Here is a 13,052-nt window from a genome sequence, read left to right on the forward strand (position 1 = left end):
GGATAACGAGAGAGAGAGGGGGTGCAGACAGTCAAACACACCCGCTTCTCTGCGCTCTCTCCACTCGTAATACTCCGCGCACCATTTCAAAGGCCATTGATTTTGACATAAATTGATTGATATGTAAAATTAACCTTGTTAACAACTATTTTTTCCGGTAGAATTAAAATTTAAATCTCGTTTTATTTATTAACACAGCACAAGTCTTATAACAGTGCTCAATTCAAACAATTGTCTAGCTTCCCTGCGTCTCCACGCAATTTTTTATGTTTCGGTGGAGCGCGATTGTAAGATAGCTGTGGCGATCTTACGTGTTTTTTCGTTTTGAGAAGAAATCGCATTATACTCAGGGAATTTTGAGCGAATCGCCCACTGTTTGGGCGATTTGCCCACCAATTGGGCGGCCGTGCCCACCCGGGTTGGGCACTACCGCCCAAATCAAGGGCGAATCGCCCAACGTGTGATGTTTTTAGCGCTTGCTTTCCTTGCCGATTATCATATATTTTGCTTGTAAAAAACAGAAGGCAGTTATTGTTTTCATCAATATTTATTAATTCAATTAAAAAGAAAACATTTATCAAGTCTCTGGCACTTCTTTTTGTTGTTGGCTGTGGGAGGAGTTGGTGATTGAGAGAAAACCATCGATTCACGAATTGGTGTGGGAGTATGGTTTCACGATGATCCGTATTCATCGGGGAGAAATCTGTAACATGAATTATGAAAGCATGAAGAGTTAGAACCATATAACATTTGGTCCTCTTTGAAATCTTTTTTCACATCAACCGGCGGATCACTTGCAGAAAGAAACGATTTAACAGAGTGGAGATTTTGAAAAATATATTTTCATAAATTTCGCGAGCGTTTTTACTCTATCAAAGTACACTAACCTCAATTAGAAATCCATCCTCGGGGCATGAGTTGCAGATTGAGCAACTAACGCGGTTGTTGTTCGCAACAAAAAATGACCCCCTATCCTTTCCGACGAACAATTTTCCGAAGTCTTAAACATGTTTTTAGAATTAATTTGTGTAATTTATCACTTACAAACCTTTCTTCTTTGGTCGCACGGTGTCCTTTTCTCATATTCATAAAATAATAGGGTGTTTGAAACAAAGAATTAATGCAGAATAGTAATGAAAGAAATGAAAAATTGAAATGATTTTTCCAGTACGATAGAGCGCGCGTTCATAAACTGGGCGAATCGCCCTGCAAATGGGCACTTCGCCCTGCCCCACCACTCTTCCACTCTCAATTTTACAATCTTACCGTCGCCCAACCCTCGCCCACTAGGCACTTCGCCCAAAACACCGGCTATTCGCCCTAAATGAAGGCTCATCGCCGATACTGTAGGCAATTCGCCTACCTGATGCCCACCCGATGCCCAACCCTTGCCGAAAATTCCCTGAGTAGGATTACTGTAGATGTAATAGAACTGAAAACGACTCAAGAATATGTCACCTGATACTTTCGAGTCCGTAGATTCCGAATCTGAAATAAAATTTGGTTGAATCCTTCTGTGAGCCGTGTTATGACCTGTAAAACTTGTCCTATGATTAAGCTGCGCCACCGAATTGGTCATAACTCTGCTCACAGAAGGATTTAGCAGAATTTTATTTCAGATTCGGAATCTACTACACTTTGGGGACTTTCCTTGTCGGATGAATCCCAGCTCTCTGAATCTGTGTGTCTCAAAGTCCAGAAGTTCAAAAACGCGCCATAGTTCTCTGATAACTGTTCCAGTTGACAGGCTTCAACACACATTTTTGCAAAAATATCTATCTCTCTCTCATTCCCTCTAAGTCTCTCCTCCCTCTCTCTCCCGCCCATCTCATTCAGAAATAATGGCTTCTAACTCTTTTTGGAGCGGAGGGGTACCACTTGGAACCCTCTCTCCTCAATAATTCATGTCTAGTCTCTCCATTTCCTCATCCTTCTGAATTCCATCTAATTCTTCAGAACATGTCCTCCCGAATCCGTCGTCGTGGAGCACTTCTTCGTCGACGGAGCACGACGAAGGTGTGTGATGTGAGTGTGGCGAGATACGGGAAACCCGAGGAGGCAGATGGACAGTTTGCGGTGAGTGTCGATATATCTTTTGGGAGGAATTTTGAGAATTTGGGTGAAGGTTTTATAGTTAGCGGAAGGAAGGGCTATAAAATGGAAAGGTGTAAATCAGTCAAGAAGGAAGTGTCGACAGACTTGAAGGGGGGAAGATCAAGAATAGTGTTTCGTGTGTTTTGGTGATATCACCAAGGAGGACTGAGGAAGTCACAGTTTTCTAATCGCAGATTCCAATTCTTCAGAAAATTCTAAGAGACTTTAATTATTGACGCATATGCTAAAAATCGCTCTGAACGCCACTTTGGTGGAAGAATTTCTCCGCGCGGCCGTGTAGTCCTCTCGGACAAGATTCTTACTCAATTCCTCAAAATTTCGTAGTTTTTCCGGTTTTTCGTGTTATAAACATACTTGCAGACACGGGCCGGCGCGTAACTCGCTTCAAACTGAGTTTTGTGAGCTGAAAAATATACCAAAATGTAGATCTTAGCGAGTTCTATGTCCGTGACCTACTACGGGCTGGATGGCTAGTCGTTAATATGTCGCGGGCCGGGAAGAAGTACCAAAAAACGCTAAAATGGCTAAAAAAGCCGTTCTAGCCCGGCCCGCGACATATTAACGAATAGTCATCCGGCCGGTAGTATGCCACGGACATAGAACTCGCTGAGATCTATATTTTGGTTTATTGTTGAGCTCATAATACTGACTATGAGTTTGACGCGAGTTACGCCCGAAAAAATTTGGGATTTTCGGAAATTTCTGGAAGTTTCTAGGAGTTTCTATAAAGTTCGTGAAAAATCTGGAAGCAATGATTTCGCTTAAGAACATTAAGTTTGAAGTCAGTTCCTGCCCGGTTTCAAGTATTAATGTTTTCGGTAAGTTTTAAAAAATGTGAACAAATTGTTTATAATCCATAACTGGTGTGCCTACAAAAATTATTCGACTGATCAAAAATCCTATAACGGTTACTGGTACAATTCCCTGACAAAGTCTAATTATTGTTAGTGCGTAGTTATAGTTATCAGTGTTGCCACTACTGTGAAAAAAATAAAGTTTCGACAAGGATTTTCAAAAAAAATTTTGGCGGGAAAAACACTTTAGTGCATTTGTGAACTAAAGTGTTTTTCCCGCCAAAATTTTTTTTGAAAATCCTTGTCGAAACTTTATTTTTTTCACAGTACCAGATTTTTTAGTTTCATAGTTACAATAGAGCGCTCTTGTGCACCATAGGCAACATACCTCAGCTTTAGCCAACTCTTATAAAGTCAAATTCTAGCAAATTCTATGTCGATGATCACTGACTTTGTTGGCTTTACGATGTGACCTGATTGTTTCATTTACTGACTATCATCTGACTATATGAAAGACAAAGAATCGTTAAAATGTCTCTCGATTTCAGTGTAATCAGTCTAAAGATTGCTACCACAAGCTTATAACACTTTCTTCCGTTCATATCTCGAAAACGTGAATTCCTATCAAAAAGTAGTAAACTGTAAAAATGGAGAGCTAGGTTTGATCTACACAACATGACTTTTTATCACTGGAACTAGTTATGTCAAAGTTCAACTCTTTCCAGAACAAACATGAATTTTTTACAACAAAAAAGTGCAAATGATCGTAGAAGAATGGACGAGTTCCGTTCGTGTCCACAAAACACTTCAATCTCTATCCCTCCGATTGATCATTTTTCGAACATTTGCGCTATTTGAGAGAGTGTGTTAAGATAGAACAAATAGGAATCATGGTTTTTGAGAACTGAGAAGAAAAATTAGGGAATCAGGTTGTGTAGATCAACTCCAGGATTAAATTTTTGTACTTGACAGTTTCTAGATAGATATTCACACTTTTGAGATATGCGCCTTCAAAGATTGCCTACTGAAAAGAAGGGAGGGTGAGACGCAGATAAGCGAGAGTGTCTGACCGTCTGCGTCTCCCTGGAAAGTCTCTAGCTTCAAAGCGATGTATCTCAAAAGCGTGAATAGCTACCAACAAGCTGTCAACTGGAAAAAGAAAGATCTAGATTTGATCTATACAACGAGCTAAACTTTGAAAACGTGGTACCAAATCCTGCATAGTTATGATTCTTCAAACTTTCCTAAGGAATTAACTTCACAGTGTTCTCGCAGCTGCGCTCTATTGAAACTGGGGGGAAATAAAGTAGGGAAATGAGAGACGCAGAGAAATAGAGTCGAAGCGATTTCGGTGGGGCGCAGTTGTAAGAAATTCTGGGCTAATATGGTATATGATGCATCTTCGTGCGGCACGGTTTCATAATTGGTACCATTACCCCATATTCTTACAGTAACCAAATCCCTTCTTTACAACCATCTCACCGCTCTAATTATATCTTCCGATTTCTTTCTCTTTTCCGGCCATCTTCTTTCCGACTCTTTCTCCTCCTTTCGTTTTGCTTCTTCTCCTCCAATAATCCTTGCGCACAGGTCTCTCTGTCCGGTATGTTTGTTCCTCTCGGAGAGCAAGTGCACACGACCACTACCAACAACCACACCTCCAAAAATTTGCGATTTTGCGAAAAAAAAAAGTTTTTTGTGCCCAATGTGTTTTGTCTAGAGGACTCTCTCGGCCCGTTCGGTCATTTGACACCTTCCTTCAGGCACCCCACAGGCACCTCAAAGTATCACTCTTTCACTTTTTGTTACTCTTAAACTAAACGAAATACGACGCTCTCTTTCCCCTCTCTCTCTATGAATTATTCCTGTGTGTTGTTGTCAACTTTCTTTGGTGGCAGTGGTGTTCATCCCTCTAGGATTATCCCCCTACTAAATCTGGTCGAGAGTCTGATTCTCGACTGGAAAATTGTATTTCGAGTGTTTTTCATTTTCACATGCGTAGTTCTTTATGATTTGCCGTTGAATTTTATTTATAAGTTCGACACAGTTCTTACAATTGCGCTCCACCGAAACCCCCTTGAAAAAAGTCTCTTTTTCTCTGAGTCTCTCAGTTTCGCATACAGTTTTATTCGATTTTGATAGAGCGCGCTTGTAAGAGGCATGTCGTGCTAATATATTCTAGAATAAGTTTTCTCAATCGCGCTCCATCGAAATCCAGATGACCCGTCGTGTACTCCTCGTGTATAAGTGGGAGCTTTTTTCTTGTTGCATTTTCTTTTTCTTAGGTATAACCGACAGGAACATAAAAATTCAAAAATTCAGCCGTGTGCTCCTCGTGAACAAGCCAAATTGAGTTTTTTTTTGAATTTTTTGAAAATTTTGATGACTTCATTTTTTTTTTTTCAGTTTTTGACATTTTTATTGGATTATAACGTATTTTTGAGAAAAAAAAAGAAAATCCAGCAAAACTCGCCCCACTTAAGAACTCCGCAATGTACTCCTCGTGGACAAGTCGAATTGAGTTTTTTTTGAATTTTTTGATAACTTCATTTTTTTTTTCAAAAGTTTTTGTAATTTTTATTAGATTTGAACCTATTTTTGAGATTAAAAGCATGAAAACGAATTGAAACTCGCGAAAGTCAGTGTAGCCTGTCGTGTACTCCTCGTGGACAAGTCAGTTCCAGTTCTTTGAAATTTTATCTGATTTATTCCGTTTTTTAAGGAGTTTCTACTTTTTAATAAGAAATGTGACTGATTTCTGAAAATTGGGAAATCGAAAAACGGTGATCTTCAAAAATCGTCTTGTCCACAAGGAGTACAAAGCTTATTCGGATGAAATTTCCTTCAGACCGCTTCGCGCCACCGGCACGCCAGTGCCCACCTGTTTTTTTGAACAAAGCGACATACACTAAGTTGTTGACCTAATTATACCGCCCTTGACAGAGAATGACATTCGAAATTCAATTCAATTCATTTGAAAAGTGTGACCAATAGTTTTTGTACAAAAAACTTTCGAAAATAAGATTTTTTTTGGAAAAAAAGTATTGTCAGTGCTCAATGAGCCCTTGTGCAGACACCTAGTCAGAACCAGTATTAGTTGAAGTGAGGCGTCAAATGTTTGACATGAGAAAGAGTGAGTGAGTACACCTCTCATTTGTTATTAATGTTGTCCTTCCTTCCACATTTTCAACCTTTTATTGCAACTTGTCGAAATGAAATGCCGGATGGATGACGTGGCGGCGCTCTGTTGAGAATTTCTCGAAAAATTGCTGGAATATTGATTTTTCAGTGAAAAAATCAAATCTTTGACTGAAAAATCGGTTCAAAACCAAGAATTTCGGTCAAAAACAACCAAATTTAGACGAAAATTGGCAAAAAGTGCAATTGCGCTCCATTGAGAATTCGTCAAAATCGAGTGGGAAGTCAAATTTTGAGTTAAAAATCGTTTTTTTCTTGGTTTTCTGGGATTTTAAGCAAAAAATAGCAAGAAAAATAAATTTTTCAGTGAAAAGTACATATGCGCTCCATTGAGAATTTGTCAAAATCGAGCGGGAATACAACTTTTGAGCTAAAAATAGTTTTTTCTTGGTTTTCTGAAAGTTTTTGAGCTCAAAATAGCAAGATAAGATCTATTTTTAGCAAAAATGCAAATGCGCTCCATTGAGAATCGGTCGAAAACTGACTTGGAGCGCATTTGCATCAAACATTTTTTCCATACTTGTCAACCGGGCCGAGCCGGGCCGACGGTTTTTCTTAAATAACTTTTTTCAAAAAAATCGTACCAAGTTGGTTGATAGCTCAAAAAATAGGTATTTTTAATTGTCATCCACGAAATATAAAATCAATTTCCCAAAATAAACAGGCAAGCCAATACAGCCTTCGGCCCGTCCGGGCCGGGCCGGGCCGGGCCGAACCGGGCCGAGAGAGATTGTAGCTCGGGTAACTTTTTTGGGAAATTGATTTTATATTTCATGGATGACAATAAAAAATACCTATCTTTTGAGCTATCAACCAACCTTGTGCGATTTTTTTGAAAACAGTTATTTAAGAAAAACCGTCGGCCCGGCTCGGCCCGGTTGACAAGTATGATTTTTTCTGAAGTTTTCTGTCTTCCGTAGAAAAAGGAAGAGGGTAAACCTCAATCATCTTGTCATCTTCTGCCGTCTTCCAACACCAAAATTACCGTCAATTCCTATTCTTCGTCTTCTTCCAAGCAGCCTCTCTTTGTTTCCCCCTTCCAAACTTCTTTTCGCCCCTTCTTTTCCACTTTTTCATATATATGTATAATCATATCTTCTCCCTGTCGGCTTAATCTTCCTGTTTCGCATAATGATATTTTGGAGGATTAAAATTTATTGATTTCGAGAAAGTTCGAAATTATATGTAAACAGAAGTTCATTTTCACGGTTCACAAGTTTCTGATAGCTACTCACGTTTTACAGTTTCAGTATACTCAATTCAAGTCTTATAACTCAAAATCACTTAGAGCTATCAAAAAGTTGTCAACTACAAAAATAACGAAAATTTAAAGATCGCTTTACTGCATTTTTTTTGTCACATCCAATTTTTTTGACCCAGCGGGATCGACTGGACTAGTTGTAGATATTTTGGAGTTGAAAAATGTAAAAGTCTGTTCTGTCGAAACCACCTTTTCAGTTTAGTCCACTTTCTTTATTTTAACAGACATTTTATGTCACCGAACTTTGAAAGCCCACCACAAACTAATTTTTTGTCCAAATTACATTTTTTAAAGTCTGCTGTGTAGATCAAATTTAGGGCTACAATTTCTCAGTTGAAAAAATTTTGATGGCTCCTCACGCTTTTGAGATACGAACGTTCAAAGGTGACGACGTGAAAATAAGCGGAAGAGAGGGCGCAGACAGTCAGACACTCTAGCTTCTCTGCGTCTCCAGCTTTTCCCCTGCTGTGAAGCCGAAGCCGTCTTAAGAGTGTTGTTTTTTTTGTTTCTCGGAAGCTTAATATGAATAGATATCAAAAACGTGCAGTTTTAAATTGTAAACTCGCGGTTTGTGCCTGAAAACAACACAAAAATTGAAAAAACATGAATTTCCGATCCCCAAATTTGACACCTCGCTACAAAGTGATATTTTGTCCATTTTTCAAATTTTTTCATTTTTCAAAAATTTCAAATCTAACTCTCCATTTTGGTATTTGACAACTTTTATCTAGCTCTTTATGTTTTAGAGGTACGCACCTTTAAAGATAGACACCTAAAGAGAGGAGGGGAGAGAAGAGACGCAGAGAAGCGGGGGTGTCTGACTGTCTGCGCTCTCTCCCTCTCGTTATCACCTCGTTATCTTTGACCATTCATATCTCGAAAGTGAGAAGAGCTATAAAAAAGTTTCCAACTACAAAAATGTAGCCCTAATTTTGATCTACACAACGAGTATAACTTAAAAGCAATTGGACCGTTTTCAAAGTGGTTGTAAGCTCTCAAACATTTCCTCACCACTATCTTCACAACTAGAATCTCCGCAACTTTCCGGATGTCACATCAATTCTTCCGTAAACTGTTTCCATTTAATATCAAAAGCCGAGAAATAATTATTAAGGGGGAAAACAAAGAAATACGGTTCCAAACCGTATTCTCTGTGTACTCACCACTCTTCCCGTCACCTTTTTGCTCCGTTTATTTAGTCAATCAATCATTATCGCCACCTTTTTCATATCACAGACGCCTTAAGTCACCATGGAAATATCGCCCGGCTCCCTAAGCGTCCGGCGCCCCTCCAATAAGCCCCGCCCCCTGCAGAACTTACATATGTCTGCGTCTCCAAGTGTCTCCCGTCCGAGACCTTTTTTACTTCTCTCTCCTCCCGTGTCCATCATGTTTTTTTGTGTGTTACGTTGGTTTTGAATTCACTCTCTCTCTATTCTAGTTCTAGTTCTTTTTTTCCCATGTATAGTGTGGCAGACATAGACAGACAACACATTGATTTATAAATATACATATATTTCACAACTTTTTACTATGCTTTGTGTTCCAGGCGGCTGGCGCGCCTCCGACGCGTTTTTGGAGATTTTCTGAAGCTTAGGCTTAAGGTTTAAGGTTTAGTTTTAGAGCGCTGGGGCGCCTGCGGCGCCTTAGAAGACAGGTATGTACATAATAGTTGCCATCCCTCTCCCCTTATCAGAGCATGTAATACATACGTATACGTATTTGTGTCCCCCCTCCCGAATATTTGTCATTTTCTTTGGAAAATGGGAAAATATACATGTGATAAGAATAGGTGTTAGGACGTCTGCGTCTCTCACTCTCTCACTATTTAGTTCTCCGGGAGGCAAACAGTGACACACACACACACATACGCCTAAACGACTAAGACTTTTTCGCTTTTTGACTCTTTTTGTGAAAATGACGATTTTTTGATTCCTACGTTACGCTGAAATGCTTTCCTGTTTTTGGACTGAAAATTTTGTTTGTTTATTTTTGATCTACACACACCCAGCTATGGTATTACATTTATGTTTTCAGTTCTATAGAATTTACGCGTTTTGTGGCTGAAAATAACACAAAAAGTAGAAAAAACATGATCCCCAACTTTGACACCTCTTCACTAAGCCATATTTTGTTCATTTTCCAATTTTTATTTATTTTTCAAAAAATTCAAATCTAACCCTTCATTTTTGTAGTTGATAACTTTTTTCTAGCTCTTCACTCTATTGAGATATGCGCCTTTAAAGTTCTCTTGCTGAAAAAAAAGAGAGGGGAGAGAGGAAGAGAGCGCAGAGAAGCGGTGGTGTCTGACTGTCTGCGCTCTCTCTCCCTCTTGTTATCACATCGTTATCTTTGACCCTTCATATCTCGAAAGTGGGAGGAGCTATAAAAAAGTTTTCAACTATAAAAATGTAGCCCTAAGTTTGATCTATACAGTCAACTAGAAAATTTGAAATTTTGACAAAAAATGAGTCCGTGGCGGGCTTTCAAAGTTTACGGATTTTGAGCGCTCGTTTATTTGTGAACCTTCATATCACAAAAGCATGAATAGCTATCAAAAAATTTTCAGCTAGAAAAATATAGCCCTAAATATGATCTACAAATTCTATGTGAATTCAAAAAAAAGACCTGCCATCTCATACTCTCCAGGTCAAACTTTTTACTCGATATAACTTTCTCCGCTTCCTTTTTCTCTGAGTCTCCCCTTCTCATGTTACTTTTTTCTTTTCACACAGTTTCACACCTTTTCGCGCAGAAACCGTCAGCCACCTTCATAAATCTTTTCTTCTTTTTCTCTCTTTCTCTCCTCCTCTTCCCTCTCTCTCTCTCTAAATACCAACACACATGTCCGAAACTATCTCAAATTCAGATCTCGATGCCATTCTGACATCGGCATCTTCTTCTTCTGAATCCTTCTCTCTTTCTCTCTTATCCTCGAAAACCACACCCAAGTAGTAACATATATTTAAATCAGAAATCTTTTGGTAGATCACAACGAAGACGAGGAGGTGGAAACGAAATGCAAAATGAAACGCCGTCTTATGTGAGTTTTGCTCTCTCTTTTTTCATTCATTTCCCTATTTCCCAACAACAGTTGTTCGATGTGAGAAAATCAGAAAATCCCATTAATTTAAAGAAAAGAGAGTCAAATCCAATGGGGAGTACCCCCTCTCTTTGTTATTTATGAGGTGAACTTTTGGTTTGGTACGGGGCGAAGAATATGAGGGTGCCATGGCATATATTGTAGTAAAAATCTGCTGTAAGAAAATTTAACGGTGTACTCCTTTTGAACAAGTTAGAAATTAGAACCGTCTAAAATATAGTTAAACGTTGTACTAAACCCATAAGACCTATGTAAAGTTGTTAAAGTTACGATGAAAGACTTAAAAACGCCACAGCTCCGCTCTACACTGTTTTAGAGATGTGATTTTACTACCTTTTGAATCGTCTCGAGAAGCTTGTTAGCATATTTAAATTCTAGTTATAAAAAATTACATATGTAAGCCTACGTCTAACAAGGGAACGACTTAGAGAAAATTTTCGAGAAATTGCTGAAAATTGCCTCATAGGTAGTTTAGACCATTCTGAACACGATGACAACAAAATCGTTTGCCCTTTCCTGCTCCAAAGCTGTAAAATTGCCGATTATAAAACAGTCCTAACTACGGCCAATTTGTCGTAGAGGTTTCGTTGTGCTACCAGTAAAACCGTCTTGGCTAGCTTACCCTTATGATTAAAACACAGGTAAGAAGTAATTGCTCTGGTTCGAGGCAAACTACCAAAATTTTGAATATCTATAATTTTGCGCAAAGTAGTTATAGAGTTTTTATATTAACACATTTGAAATTGTACGTTAAAATTCACGGCTATGTACCAGATAACCTTTTTCTATAATTGCATAACCGGCGCGTAACTCTCTTAAAACTCACTGTTATGAGCTGAAAAATATACCAAAATGTAGATCTCGGCGAGTTCTATATCTGAGACCTACTACGGACCGGGCGGCTAATCGTTAAAGTGCCAAAAAACGCAAAAATGTTCAAAAATCCATTTCAGCGGTACATTACCAATTTGCCATCCGGTCCGTAGTGGGTCACATACATAAAACCCGTCGAGATCTACATTTTGGTATATTTTTCAGCTTATAATACATATATTTGAAGCGAGTGTCGAACCGGTTTGAAAGTATGCCTTTTTCCTTTGTCCAAGAATAGAAGGTCAGCTTTTGTGCAATCTGAATTTTGCTCGAAGATTTCAAAAATTTAAACTCCAAATGGTTTAGTGACGATGTTTCCTACGCCTATCCCCTTCTCACTTCTTCTAATATTAATTACCTACACCGTTCCCCCCTAATCCCCCCTCGCCCAAGGCCACTCCATCAATTCTTTTTATTGTTGCAACATTAAGTCAACTGGTGCCACGTGTCCTTCCTTCCTTCCTATTATTATCCATCATCCTCCACCATCATCCCGTTAATCGGCATGTTCTTCTCCTCCTTAAGAAATTCTACCCCACCCGACAAAAGACACTACTACCCGTTAAATTGATGAGGACAGGACTGTGAATAAAAAAACAGAACCAGGTCAGTCGGAATGAAATGACACAAGAAACGAAACCTGCTAATTTCCGTCCGTTCCTCTCTTTTCGTCGGGGAGTCATTATCTTTTTAATTGGTCTCTGAAGACACTATTAAGAAAAAATGACCTTCCGACTGATACCACTTATCAATAGTTTCACACCAGTACAGTACATATACCATAACCTTTTTCACGGTTCGGTAGATACCGCCCATGCGTCATTTCACTTCGCCACCGTCGAGACAGAGACAAGATGGCGGTTTCGTTTTATGGGTGATATCTTCTTCTCTTTTTCGCATAAAAGATATCGAATGCTATACGCTAACTATACGTGCGTTTATATATGTATAGAAATTGATTTACCATGATATTTGCATTTAAATGGATCGGATCGGAAGGGCTTCTATGAGGAGAGGGATGGAGGTCAAATGTTCAGGGATACGGTTTTTTTGAGAGAAAAGTGATATGAAAATGGGGAAGTGCTAGCAACCAGAGTTGCATGGAAGTGAAAATTTCTTATCCGGAACTCGGAAGTCGAAAGTCGGAATTCCATGCAACTCTGGTACCCACTAAGAAATCGGGATTTTTTAAAACTTGAAAAAAAAATGTTGGAAAATCTGTGCCAACATTATAACCATTGGACCTAAACTCCTTTAAGAACGATTTTTGTAGATCTCGATTGCTTTTGAGTAATATATCATACTTGAGGAAAAATATGGAAAATTTTCAGAAAAAAAAGTTTTGGAAAAAAGTTAAACAAATTCAAATCAGGGTCTATTGAACAACTAGCTCTGAAAATTTCTGCCCGTTTGAGTTTCTGAGATTGTGGATAACTAATTGTAAGCTTGAATGTTCTTGACATCAGACATCCGGACACAAGGACATCCGTACAGACATCTGAATTCATAGTGAATTTCTCAAACTGAATTTTTTTGGATTTTTTTTCAAAAAATGTAATTCTCCAGAGAAAACGTTGAAGTTTAAAACACCAAAATCTGGTCAGGTAGACATCTGGACAGACAGACTGACAGACGAACGTATGCATTTGCATTCCCTCAAGCTGGAAACCCGGATTATTTTCGAATCAGAAAATTTTTTAAGAATCTG

Source organism: Caenorhabditis remanei, chromosome V (genome assembly GCF_010183535.1).
Source record: "Caenorhabditis remanei strain PX506 chromosome V, whole genome shotgun sequence".
In the NCBI taxonomy this organism is placed as follows: Eukaryota; Metazoa; Nematoda; class Chromadorea; order Rhabditida; family Rhabditidae; genus Caenorhabditis; species Caenorhabditis remanei.